At 40.3% G+C, this 14,713-nt stretch overlaps 1 protein-coding gene across 2 annotated transcripts in view; it reads right to left on the bottom strand.

Moving 5' to 3' along the window:
- FUT8 (fucosyltransferase 8) overlaps nt 1–12,328 on the bottom strand; it is a 110,581-nt gene extending 98,253 nt beyond the window's left edge. For both annotated transcript variants that reach the window (XM_013193658.3, XM_048057098.2), the window contains exon 1: nt 12,264–12,328. The gene's annotated coding sequence lies outside the window, so the exon portion shown is untranslated. The remainder of the gene's footprint in view (nt 1–12,263) is intronic.
- Nucleotides 12,329–14,713: the final 2,385 nt, after the last annotated feature.

Raw genomic sequence — 14,713 nt, 5'->3', positions numbered from 1 at the left:
AAGCATAACACTGTACAGGCTGCTATGAAGAAAATTAACTCTATCCCAACCAAAAGTAGAGTTTTGCAACTATCTTTTCCAACCAAATTTCCCCAAAATGCAGAACGTATTGTATACGATCTACTATTTCAGCTGAAACTGAATTGCTGGTCTAGGTGTGTATGGAGACTAGAAGAAAGAAGTCTTCACACTCATGTTTCAGGTAGTCTCCATGAATCTCTGACTCATGAAAAGCTAACACATCCTTACAGACGAACTCGTCATTTTTGCAGTGTAAATGACCAGGCAAAGCAGCATTACTAGAGCTGATCAGTGATTACAAGACTTAAATATGTAAATGTGGTATTACTAAGATGTGAATTGCTACAATATTTGAAGGAATCCTTGTTCAACTTTTATTTTATAATAACCAAATGCATGACACTCAGAAGAGTTTAGTGTCTGCATGAACTCCGAAGTACATAAAGCTGTATTAACTCTATCTTCTAGACACTATTTTCCTCTGTGAAGCAGAGGAGATATGCTTGTTCATCAACAGCACATTTTTACATGAAGATCTTCCTAGATCGTATTTCTGCCAACAGAGGCGAGGGGAAAGTGGCATTTATTTTTGAATGCTTATGTATGCAACGATGTTTCTTCCGGGTAGTTTGCATTTTGTATTCACCTACAGAGAAATACAAAGCTGCCAGACTGTCGGTATTTTTGTAGGCTAAGTACAAAAGGCCACTCTTTTCCTTTAAGAAGAGCTTGGCCCTCGGATTTGCAATTCTTGCTCACTTCCAGTAACTTATTCCAGATTGATGACCTGCCTTTGACTGGACTGGACATTGTAATTCCTACTTGTTAATTTGCTTCCTCGCTCAGATCAAGTTACCTACTCCAATAAAGTCCTGTAAACACCTTTATCATTTCTTATAGGATTTTCAATATCGGAGCTATAACAATAGCATTATCAGATCATTTCTAGGTATTCACGCCTGTTGGAGAACCAGGGCTTATCAGAGATCTGCATCTGTGTGCACAGAGGGGTGCGGTGCTCCCTCAGCTTTCCAAACAATGGGCTTCCTGTGGAGGTAAACTTAGCTCCAGAACGGCCTGGTCTATTTCACAATCTGAAAGAGAGATGTGGAACACTTTATCTGTGGTTTACAAGGAAAATACTATCACCTACCCAAATAATGACCCCAGCTGTCCTCCTTCTCAGCACTGTCTTTGCAAATGGTTTATGCACACACTTTCAAAGGATCAGCTAATCAAAGATCTGCCGCAGAAAGATGGTCTATAGGACTGGCCCAGCATGTCACGTGAAGCTCTGCTGAGTTCTGGATGTAAATATGCCTGTAAACCGAAACCTGTCAGGACAAGCATTTTCAATTCAATTAATCTTTCATTAGGTTTGATTACTTTATTTTGCTTTTGACTAAGTTCTGTGCATTTATTATCACATTAGTGGCTACAGTTGAAATAGTTCTTAAATTTCTCCTGGGCATTTCATTGTTATTGCATCTAGCAGTACTTGGCGCAAAAGGGAAAGCAGCAAATAAGCAAGCAAAATGAATTTATCAGTTCCATTTACTTATCAGCCCATTCTCAAATCACATGCCCCACATGTAACTTGAATGACCAGTTTTTCTTTCCATTAGCAAGTACCTTAAGGAAAAGGGATCTACCTCCTGGCAAGTGCCAGATAAACTAGATACTGTATCCTACCTGGAAATTAAAAGTTATATGCAGGGCCTCCAGCAGGCTTTCAGTCCAGTTTCTAGCAACATCAGCACAAAGCAACGACTGTGGCTAACAAACAGGGATAAAGTACAACTTCTTTACCTCCTGAAGTAAAATAACCTCCACGCAATCATAAATTATCTACCAGAAAAGAAATGCAGCCTTCGCTTCTAACAGCAGGAACTAGACCAGGCAATTCTGCAGTACGGAGCCACCCCAGCAGCTGGGCTCTCCGTCTGCCGCAGCCCTGCTCAAGGACAGCACCGGCTCTGTCCCCCTGCTCTCAGAAGAACAGGGGCATTCCCAGAGCCAAGATATTTCCAGGCAACTGAGGTAAAACTCTGGGAATGGGTCTTGCTACAGTGAGAGATGCATCTCTTTCTTAAAAGACCTTATTTCTTAATTATTAAATTCCATTGTGCCTGGAAAAAAACTCTCGCTGGTTCAAAACATCAGTTTGCAGGGAATGAAGGACAATTGTGAGCGCTCTACTCTGCCTTTGCAGTGGCTCTCTGCCAAATGTCAGAGTTGTTCAAGGTTGCACTTGCACCATCCAGCGTTCCCACCAGCAGAAACTCCCGTGGTATCCCACTGCACCCAGGGAAGTGTCAGCCAGCGGGAACAAACCAAGCTTTTGTCAGCAATGCTACACAACTTGCTTCCACCAAAGAGTGGTTGCTGCACTGTTACCAGCTTTCGGAACTGGCTATCTCATGTCTTAGTTTTCTCTGGATTCTTTTGATAATCAATTACTTCTAGCCTTAAGGAATGAAAATAAAACCAAGATTCAATGCAGTTACAAAAAAAATATATTTAAACTCTCCTGTAACTTTGAAAAATCTTATGTTACATAATATGAGGGGCTGAAATTGATGTTCCTCACTAACCTTTCACATCAATCCAAGCGATGACTTCATAGCATCTCTGCCAATCCACCAGAAACACTTTCAGTTTTGCTTATCTACAGTTACTTTTTGAAAAGTCTGATCGTTCTTAGCTAAAGTATTTAATCATGTTTGTATGATATTGTTTAAGTGGTCTTTCTCTTCTGGTAGGCTTGCCACAAGGCCTTTTAGCAATACCAAAAGAAGCAGGACACTGATCTGTTTAGGACCTGCTTACCACCAAATTCACCTTATCTAAAATGGTGGCACAACATTTTGGTTGGCAAAGGGCATCTAGGGAAAAGCAATTTATTTATTTGAGAGCTCTGCCACATCAGCATGCAGTGTGTCAGTGAGGATTCCTTTCTCATTAGGACTCAAAATGGATAAGCCTCTTTTTGTGCTCTTCTCTTCCCTTGTATACTGCAGGTGGTAGACAGATCGAAGGAGAAGCCCAGATAGAATCTATCTAGTCTTACATCCGCAAAGGTGAACCAAAATTCATTACAAATTCCACCTAACTGAATTTACGTTTGCAGGGTGGCCACAGAACACCTGGTAGGTAGCAGTGTATTTTACACTACCTTTTATCACGGTTACTTCAGCAAAGCAATCTTACACAGTCCACGGTGTATCTATTTATATCACATTCAAGTGAGACTTGCTATTTGTTTGAACTAAAAGTTGCCTCCAGGGCAGGGTGGAAGACAGCTTAACTCCGCTATCATTGGAGACACCAAGGATGAAAAGTTTATATAATCTTTTACAAACATATTTTAAAGCAAATTATTATTTCCTTTTGATGTTTCTATTTCCTGTTGATCCTTCAGCCAAGTTTATATGTGACAACAGAGACAGGAGTGCCACGTGAGGGAACTGTGAAAAACTGATATGTAAAAAGTGTGTTAATGACAACTCGGATCTCGGAACAACAACATTAATATAGCATGTTTTAATCATTCAGTTGTATCTCTATAGCCACTCCATAAAGGACAGTCACTACCCAAGTTGACTTCAAACCTCTAACAGTTACTACAAGCTTTACTTCTTTATTCTCTTTCACACCTGCGTAACACGAAACTTCGCACAGATAAAATAATGCAGTTTCAGAAATAAATAATACTGTTATGAAGTATATAGGCACACATTTCTACGTACTACAGATGTATCAACAACACAGTCAAAAAGCTAACAGATTCAGAGGCAGAAGCCACTAGAGACAGAGTCCTAGGAGCCGACCAGCAGCACCTCTTGGAAAGAAAGGAGCACAGCCCTCAGACCGACCCAACACCCTCTGTACCCGGAAAGAGCAAACCAGTTTCTGTTCCCATCTCAGCAAATGATGCCAGCAACATCCCATCTGCCAATGGCTCTCTCTGAGTCCTGCATGGCAGCCAGCCATACCTCCCTCTCTCACCAGCAACACAGCTATAAAAACACGTGAAACCTTTGACCATTTCACCTCTTGAAATGGGAGGGGTGTTGACACTAGCAGCAACTGTTACACAGTCCTAAGTATTCTTAATCAGAACATAAGCATGTATAAGAACATTTCAAATCTCTATTTTAATAGTTGCGAATGTGTCAAAATGCCAGCTCACATGAACCCAATATCTCCTGTTGACTGAAATGGTCACTGACAGCTAGTGAAGAGAAACCTTCAAGCCGTTTGGTTACTCAAAGCTTAGGTAGTCTCCTTCCTACAAGGAAGACAAGTATGTGAAGTGGCCTTTGCTCATTGTGTGGGATAGTCATGCAACCTGTCTTTTGGTAAGACCAGCTGCTCCAGTCAGCAGGTGGGCCTACCAGCTTCACCAACACTGGAGAATTGTTCAAGATTTCTTCTCCTAGTATCTTTTTTCCAGTTCACTCTTCTACTTATTGTCTCCAGAATTTCAATTCATTCGTTTTGGCTACTGTTGAGATTTTGTACAAAATAAATCATAAAATACAATTCTATTACTCTGAGAGCAAGTACACAACGCTACACTATAGAAGTGTAGTTCTGCAGAACAACCCATGTCTCTAGTATGCAGCTGCACAAAAACTGACAGATCTTAAACACATTAACCTGGCAAGGTAAACTCTGTGCTAGAAATATCTTACAAATACAAATGAATGCAGCTACAGCAGATGAACTGGAATCAGGACGCCTTGTTTCTCCTGTGCTACTGTCAATTTGTTGTGTAAACTGTGATTAGCTTTATTAGTCTGTTCATCATTACCTTCTCCCACTCTCATCTGCAGAATGGCGAGATAAGAACCGTGTCAAAGGAAGAGAGCCAACATTTGCAATAAAAGCTCTGAGATCGTCAGACAGTGGCTCTTGGAGGACAGCAACAGGATGTAATAAGTACTGACACTACAGGTTCTTTATAAATAATACTGGATACTGGATTTTTGTCAGAAGTTACTGCCAAGCTTTATTTCTCTGTTGGCAGGAAAAAATCGTTCTTTTATTGCTATCCTGGGAGGGTTTTAATTGTATTGGAAGATTTTGTTTGAGAAGTTCACATCTTCAGTGAATGCAGGTGAACTTTTTTATCAGAAAATTTCATTGCCCTTTCCCAACACACCCTATTCCTGGGGACTTTTCCTGACTGATAACAAGTCCATTGGTTCAAATGTCATTTCAGTAGATTTTATACTGTCCAGCAATGCCAACTCCCTTCAGTTCTCACTGAGACTCACACTACAAAGGCTGTGACTTTAGGTTTTAATGAATGGGTGGCATATTTATTCGTATGTAAAATTAAGATGTTACTTATTTAATAAACCCCATACAGAGCTCAGTAAACGACACTTGTATATTATTTTGGAAAATGCTCTGGGATCCTGCAGGGTGAACGGTTAAAAGTATTAGCTGTTACACAGATGGCATTGCATAACAGACCTCAGTTACTACTGAGTCGGTTTAGAAGTTGAAACAGAACACAAAGCCACACTTCCCAAAGCACTGCTCTGTGTGCCCAAAGGGAAAACTCCCTGGCTACCAGTTTTCTTAAGGAAAATGCTAGAAACGTGGACACAGAACAACGTAAGTATAATCCCAGCGCTCAAGCGTGAATGGCTCCAAGCCCCACGGAGCTGCTTCCCCTGACACACCACGCTCTGCACGTCCTGTGGATTGCCTGAGCCTCCTGGCGCTCCTTGTGCTTGCTGAAAACAGCACAGGGAGCTCTACAGTCCCCCGTGAAGCTGAGACTAACAGACCTATTGTAAAGAAACACGCTTGCTCCGCTTCTGCAGCAGATACATATTTTCAGATTTCTAAGCAGCACAGGAATTGCACACTACCTACTTCACAGAGGAGCCTAAGAAGGTTCTGCCACCAGCAGTTACCAAATAACCTGCCTCCCAGAGCAAGCATCTCCCTTTCATTTTCAGTCATTACAGACATTTAATTACTGAACTATGAGAGTCTATAGCCCTGATCAACCTTTGATTTCATCGCTTATATAAAATCAGCTGGTTGAAACTGGACCTCCAGGCATCTGAATGAACAGAAACTACAATATGTCAGCTAATTCTTCAGGCTGCCATATTCTGTCTGAAGTTTACTAGGCCAAAAAGAAGCCAAATTTCTCTTTCAGAAAGGCAGAAAATTTGACTCCAGAGGCATCCATGAATGACAAAGTTCTTTAATATCTTTAATGTGAAATCCAGTTTGGCATATGACAGGTCTGAAAGTAAAACTCAGCTTTATGAGTTGATTCCTGCTGAATGCTATCTTGTTCAGAATTTGTAAACAAACTCTTTATTGGGTGATTGCTGTGGATGACTCACCGAACTATTGAAAAAGTGCACAGGTGTAGATCAGAGTTAATATTTGTGTACTGAGTGCACACAATAAGACTGTGACCAACTCTGCAAAGCAAAGTAGTGCCGGTTCCATGCCCTGTTTGTTGGCTCATTTGCTGCTGCCTGGATTGTTGCAACACTGACTGCAATGCTGTTATTCCCTGGAGCTCTAGCTGTCAGTTTTCAGGCGTGATGGAACAAGCCTTGCCTGGTGGCACGCTGCCCAGTGCTGAAGCAGTTTGCTTGGTTTAGCTTTGACTTTCTGTGGCTCCCTGGATGAAGAATCTGCATGCTGATTTTTAATACAGTAGGGAAAACGTCAGGCTACGCCTACACCTCTTCCTGTTTCTTCCGCAGACTCCTTATCTAAACCATTCGGTTGGCTTCACTTTGCTCATTTTACAGTCTTTGTTTCGGTTCATATTTACTTTGAAAGCTACTTGATGTTCCTCCTAAATGCGCACAATTTAAAGGATCCTTCATTTATAGAGGTTGTGTGCCCACCCTCATCACTGCTATGACTACTTCACAATAAAGCAGTAATAGTCAACTAAATTCAGTGGGAAACCAGGCCTCGATTCAAAAAGAAAAAAGTGCAGCTCTACTTTGTGTTACAAACCTCTCTTTATCACTTAATTCTGCAGAGAGATTGTTTTGAACACTTAAATTTCAATTATTTTTAAAGAAGGCTGGAAAGGTTGTAAAAATCTCCACACACCTATCAAATTTACATCACTGATAATAAACAGAAAGACAAATTCTAGAGCAAATGGGACTGTGATCCAAACAGATAAATCTTTGAAATGAGCACTTACAGAACTGTACCAGTTCAGAATCAGACACACCGGTATACAGGAATATACAGAGATGTTTTCATGTAATAGTTGTGGGATTGACTGTTCAAAAAGCTACTGAATAATTTGTTACTGAAGGGCAAAGGGCTCTAATTTAGCGGTAATGTTGAAAGGTGACAGGGATGATCCCCATGCAGAGAAGGATTTGAGTTAGCCAGGCCTCTCCAGTCAGGAAAAGAGAGGCAGCTGACAGGAGCCTGGTTCGAAGCAAACCCAGGTGTCTTTCACAGGACAGGCGGTGGGCCTGTGCAACTCCTTCCCACAGAGATGTTGCAGATGAGAAAGCCAACAGGGGCTCAGGGAGAGGTCTCCTAAGGGTTACGACATACCTCAAAACCACATGCAGCCCACGAAGTGCCAGGGCTGAAAACGGCTGAGTGCAGGAATATAATAAGGGGAAGTACTGTAACAGCTTTCCTCGTTCTTCCCTAGGCATCTGTGTTTTGCCAGCACTGGAAATGGAGCACTGGCCTAGCCGGGCCTTTTGTCTTGGTGGGAAAGGAAAACAACAGCGATCCATTTCTGAGTAAGCAGAGCCTGACCTCCTCCTCGCTGTGTAATGTTAAGCTTAACCACCTCCCTCTGGCCAACCTGGAACACCACACTACCGAATAAACCTGTTTTTCAATTTGTTGCTAAATCACAGGACAGCCCTCACAGTCATGGCATGGCAAAACTTGGAAATGCATATTATTTAATCAAATAAAATACCTTTAATTGCCTATTTGAAACACAAGCAAATGCCCAGCCTAGTAGTCTAGTAAGTTTACAGTCTGACTAACTGCTTGATTGCTACGTAATCCCAGAGAGTTCCTCACACTTCACCTGACACACAGAATACAAAACAGTTTAGAATTTAGGGTATCATTACCCCAAGTTTATCTTGGTTACATTATTCATGACCAAGTTATGTAATAACACAAACACTGACAAAAACTTATATGGTGGTATGGTATAAAATCATTTTCATGTGCTGCAACAGGTAATCAGTATACAAGAAAGCAGGAGATAAATTCAAGGCATGCTAGACAGCCCACAACAGCTATTCTGTTCTACTTCCACATAGAGGAAAAACCTATCGTCACAGGATCTAATGCCAGACAATTTACGCTTAGTTATAAGTAAATGCCAGACTCTGGGAGAAACACCATGATCGCTCCTTTTCTACTTGTAAAGACCTCACCTTTATTGCCTAAAAATCATCTTTAATCGTAGAAAGTCTTTCCATCTTCACAGACAGAAAAGATTGTATTTGCCTATATGAGGCAATATGCAGAGGGAACTTTAAGGAGGTCCACATAAAAGGAAGAAGCATTTTTCCTTGAAATATATATGCAGCTATTGATTGTAAAATTCAAGGGGCTACGCTGGGTTTAACAGGAAGAATGCACACCTCTCCAAAAGACATACGGCTTGTTTTCCACAGATGGCTCTTGCAAATAGTGCATATCCATGCACAAACACAGCAGTTCCTTGGTTGGTAATTGTGGGAAGAAGAATAACGAGAACATCTAGGAACAGCACCACACTGTATTTGCATCACTAGGAAGATGCAGAAAGACCAGATCCACAAAGTCTGTCTTTGTGGGTGAATTTGCCTCTGCAACTTTGGCTGAATTTCCAGGGGTGCTGGAGACTCAGGATGTACATTCTGACACCTTTATGAGACAGATAACTTTTCCTTTAATTCAATTATTCCACTCTGCATAAACATATCTGCCACAAACTCCATTTTGTCTCTTGCAGAGAGACATCAAAATATCAAAATACTACCTACTTTTAAAACAGAGCTGGATCATCTCAAAATAGAAGTTATACAAAGAGATGTTGTGAGGATACCAAAGCAGATTCGGTGGTCTCCCTGGTCCCCATAAAATCCTGTGTTCCTGAACAGTCCAGACACAAGCAAGAACAAAGCAAAATGTGAATTAAAATCTTTGCCCTTCTTCTGGTACAAGCTGACATGGATCATGATCTGATTATAATCATACAAAAATTAAAGCCATTTCAGTCATTTTACCTGCCAGTCAGCATCCATTTGCAGGTTAACTGCCGAATATAATCAGTTTTACAAAACAGATTTTGTTAAAAGTCTGTGTGCAAACCAGCACTATATTGTTACTATTTTAATGGGCTTGTGTAACCCTTGTTCTTGCTCAGGCTGTCAAGTAAAACAAGAGCTGACAGGGATGCCATGCTATAAACCTGATTTTTTTTTATATACTTCTAGCAATTTGTAGTTGTAAATTATATATAAACACTTCATCTTATTATGTCCCTTTCTGGGATTGTGGAACAGAGAACTCTTGCTGTGAAACAAGTACGCACCATGTCAAGATATGAGGGCAAAACACTATGTCTTAAATACTGCTAAGTGTCATTAAGCTCATCACATTTGGCAGTATCTTTCAACAGCCTGGGTTACACCATAACATGTAGCAATGGTTACTAGACGGAGATTATACTTCCTACAGTGTCTTAATATATTACTATATCAATAAATTAATATGTGTGTATGGCAAAGAAGAAAAGAAGACAAAGAAGGGATGATAGCCAAAAAAAGATGAAAGATACCAAGCAAGAGGAGAAAATGGTGATCCTGATCACACTGTTGGTTCACAAACAGGAGAGATGAAATGTACACAAGGCAGAACTCCACTTGAAGGGACAGAGCTACCTAAAGCAGAAAAACGTGCATCAAGAAATAACTTAAAAATCAGGTACCCAGAAAGTGTTAGTTTGTGCAGTTGGAAGTCGTGGAAAAAATTCAGGATATCAAGCTTTCTTGAATGTACACTAAGCTAAAAATATTATATAAATAATTTCTGGCTTCCTCTAACATGCATGTTAATTATTGTGTTTTTAGTTAATCAATCATTCAGAATTTTGAATTTGGAAAACATGCTTTATGCAATAATTGTGGCGTTCGACAGAAGCTTAAGCTTTCAGCTGCTGTACGTTCAACATAAAAAGGTTGTGTTCCATTTTAATTTACTGTTCAGGATTTTACTATAATTTTGTGCGAACAGGCAATGAGGGACCACTAAAATGCAACTAGTCCTGCTGGCACAACTCTGCAATGAATTTAACATAAAGGTCTGTTCCTCTAATGCTAATTTAGTGAGGTTATAAGCTGAAAGCAGAAAGATTTTAATGAGATAATGGCAGACTTTTAAACTGCTTTTATTTTCTGCTACTGAAGATCTGGGGGAAAACATTCCACCAAAGTGATCTCATTTCACTTGATTTCCTGGAGATTCTATTGAAAAAAATCTTGCTTATTTAAAAAGAAATGTTACCAAATTGGAGTCAACAACAAACAGACTTTAAAAAAAAAAAGGCAAAATAAATCAATTTAGGGAAGTTTTGGCACTTAGTCCAGGGGTAATGGAGTTTTTGAGAGACTAAGAATTTAAGGTAATAGGGTAAGTATGCTTCTAATGTGTTTTAATTAAAATGGTCTGTAGAGAAAGAATGAACATTGTAATAATTTAGGTATAAAGTCAATGCTATTGAGATGGCATGAAACAACTTACACTTTTCTCTCAGTAGTTGATTCAGGCTTTCTACAGTGTCTTGAGGATTTCACTTGAAACATTCATATCTGGAAGGTTCTCACTTGCAAAATACGTTGCCTATTTTTAGAAACTATGTTTAAATGTACCCATAATTGCATTCCCCTTCTCATGCATGTTTCGTACAGTTAATGTTTGTTGTAACTGAAGTAGGCATTTTTAAACTACTTTTCTACTCAGTATCTAGAAAAATAGTGTCCTGAAGTTCTCTAGATTTCACTGCAAGTATATAACCATTCCTATTAGCCTCAACTGCAGCCCACTTCTATAAGCTAATTTATCACAAGCTGATAATTTCATAATTCCCTACAAGCAACACATAAGAAGCAATTGTAACTTAACAGCAAACACTTAGTTAACCAAAACACTAAAGTTTGATGGCAATTACATGAACAGTACTACACTACAAGGCAGCTAGCTAATACAAATTTAACATATAAACTGCTGTCTGCACAATAGTTTTTGACAGATACATTAAATTACATTTTTTAAGAGGAGCTTTCTTGTTCTAGCCTAGACGTGACTTAAAGACTAAAATCCAGGTAAAAAAATGATATTTCAAAACTCTCCACCCTCTGTTCAGAACTAGGGTTATTGTCAGTTAAGTGTGATGGGCTCATTTACCTCATTTTGATGTAATAGTCATGATCTGACTGTACACAGGTAAGCTGTAATTTCCTTACTCCTGTTTGCCTGATTTCTTTCTGCTCCTGCTTTAGGTCTGAAACTGGCAGCTGTACCCTTACTGTCACTCAGCATCTTTAGCTGGTTGTAGAAAGGAAGCTCTCTGGTTGTAGCGATATACCTGTAGTAATTTTCAGCCAGTGAAATATTAAAAACATTTTCTGTGGAAATCGCTCAGGGCAAAATCAAATTCTCACTTCGTACAGTGTATTAATTTAACTCCTATGCAGGCAGTTTTGTGTGGTCTCTGGGATTTATGAAATACAGTGATTAAAAACTCTGCTAGAGAGATGGCTCTACGTGCTCCTGGATTGAAAACGAGGAGTATCCCTCATAATCAGGCCTGCTAGAGAGTACTTTTGTCCTCTGCTGCCTCTCATTATCTGTCACTCAATTATAAAAGGCTTCTATCCTTGATTTCTTGCATTGGTTATATTTTTTCTTTAGGGATGTAAGAAATTCTGCAAGAATGTGATTTAGGATCTTACTTCTGAAATGTTGACTGTAATTCATTGTTGGTATTTCTGAAACAATTTGATTGAATCTCTAGGATGAAAGAACAATCTATCCTTTTGTTTCATTTCTGTTCTTGTTATTTCTTACCAGTACTTTCATGCCACGTGTTGATATTCTTCCAGTCACATGACCCCGACAACATTGGCAACTAACATTTTTTTAAGTATTAGCTACTAATAAAAAGTCATTGAGTAAAATAAGCAAAATAAGATTTGACTGACTTGTAAGCCTTACAGTCTTCTCATTGCATGAGCTTCAGTGCAGAGTAACTTTACACGGCCCAGAAATGGATTTTCATCTCAACCTGTAATAAGAGAAAAATTTCTTGTATTAGTGATGTGAATGTGAACATTTATACAAAAATGTATCACAGCTGATAAAAGGGCAGCTGAATTTACGTTGTGGCTATGAATTAATTTTATGATTTTTCAAAAAGAGACTACTTTTTTCCCTTCCTTTCTTGATTTTTTTTCTAGACTTTTGTTTGTTTGTTTTGTTTTTAAGTTCTCCTGCATTTAAAAGGCAATTTTCACAATTACAAAGGTCCGGATGATAAGGATCGTGTTCAAGGGGAATGGCAGTCACCACCAGCTACAAAGCTAAAGAACTGAAATTCATGAGAAGAGTCTTCAGGCAGAACACAAGCAAAAAAAAAGTAACACAGAGGGAGAAGACATTGTGTATAGGAGAACTTGTAGACATCACGAGTGATACTTTAAGGAAGATGAAGTCAAGATGCAGAAGGAATGGGTTCACAAATGGAGGTCAAACCACAAACCTGAGTGACTAAAATTTTGTATGAAACATTTTGATAAGTACGCCAAGATAAAAGGAAATTTCAAATAAAAAAAAAAGAGAGACCTCAAAGTTAAATAGTGAAACAATGGGTAATAGATCACATGAAAGAGTGAAAAATTAGCAGTTCTATGAGCAACGGTATTCCTAATGTCTGGTTTCTTACATATGTGTCTTGTGACTTGATTTGCTGTTGTTCAGGAAAATTTGAATTCTGACTGAAGTTCTACCTGGTGTTGAGCTTTAATAATAATTAACAATTGTAAAAATCACTGAAAGGAGCACATGCTGCGACCTTTCCACCACTGCAGGCAAGTGCAGATCTTTCTTCTCCACCTAGACATCAATCTTCATGAAACCCGTAGGAAGCTGGTATTCTTTAAGACCTTCACTCTTATTGTTGAGGTTGCAGCTTACCAATGAGTTCAAAAACGGGTCATTAGACTTAGATGCTCACATAAACATACACACAGCTGAATCAAATAAGCCTTAAGAAATAAGACAAATTGGGTGGAACAAATTCCAGAGAAGGAAGAGCTGTGGTTATTGAGTGGAAAGGAGATGAATGAGGCAAGACAAAGAGAAAGCTGACTTTGTCATGGCTTCAGGACAAATGGTGAAAGAGGAGGTAAGATATATTGAGACAGCATCTAATAGAAAGAAGACAGGGAGGAAGGCAGAAGAGAGCGATTTATTGAAAAGCAGGGAAGGAGAGGACAGGACGATAAAAGACTGCGGCTTGCAGAGTTCTGAGGCAGGAACGTGAGAAGGAAGGGGAAGAGGAAGCTGTGGCTCCCCAAAGACAGGCAGTATGGAAAACAGGTTTGAAAGGCAGGGGAGAACTCAGTAAACTGAAGGAGGCTATAATGAGATAAGAAGAAGAGCACTTGCAGTTTATGTAGCAGTGGGAGATGCAGCAGTGCCATATGACTGAAGGGAGAGAAGGCAGCAGGGCACAGGTGGCCAAGGACAGGGATGTGGATGGGGAGAAAGGACAAGCTGACATAAGGGTGAACTGTGTGAAGAAAATGCAGTAATGGGCATTAGATCGCTTTTGCCTTGCAACTGTGTGCCAGGGGATGAGGAGGAAGGCTGGAAGGGGCTGGCAGGCCAGCTCAGCTATTCTGGGTTGAGGACACTGCCAAAGGGGCAGGTGGAGCATAACTGGTAAATGCTTTGTTCATGAGAGAAATATTGAATTATGGCTGGTAATTACACAGCAAGAGAACTAAAGATAATGATGTGTCTGCGCATCAGTGACTCTGGGAGTATCGATTAATCATTACACCAGTCAAAGCCGGTTGTGAACTCCCCAGCAGGACTTGGCTTCATCAGGGCGGGCTGGTACGCTGGGATCAGCATCTTGGATGAGTCACGGGGCAGGATTCCAGGGTCCGCCGGGCATCCGGCCCCTGCACGCACGGGCGCCAGCTGGCGCAGGGGCACGGCAGCTCTAAAACCAGAGGGCAGCCCCGAGGGCAGACCTGTCCCAGCCACCCAGGCCTCAGAAGGAGAGCAGACACGGAGTAAAATTAATACGACTGTAAAATCCGCAGCTGCTATCCAGGAGGCGGGCATCGCCGAGCATGACGAGAACCACACCAATTTCAGCCAGCAGCTGCCAGGGATCGTGCTTCACTGCAGAAATCCCATGTGTTGGTATTTGCAGACTCTCTTTTCAACACGAATTCCAGCTTACAGAAAACACCAGAAAATGGTGTCTCTTCCAGGCTGAATAAAACCAAAATTTTTTCCAAATATCGGTAATTCTCAAATTTGGCCAACTTTGCTTGCCGTGCTAATTCACCTCTTGCAGGATCATAGCTTCTTCAGTCATGTTGAATTGCTAAAATGTTTTGGCACTTGGCAATTTATG

The sequence above is a fragment of the Anser cygnoides genome, chromosome 5, assembly GCF_040182565.1.
Source record: "Anser cygnoides isolate HZ-2024a breed goose chromosome 5, Taihu_goose_T2T_genome, whole genome shotgun sequence".
Classification (NCBI taxonomy): domain Eukaryota; kingdom Metazoa; phylum Chordata; class Aves; order Anseriformes; family Anatidae; genus Anser; species Anser cygnoides.
This window is presented reverse-complemented; position numbering and strand designations above follow the sequence as displayed.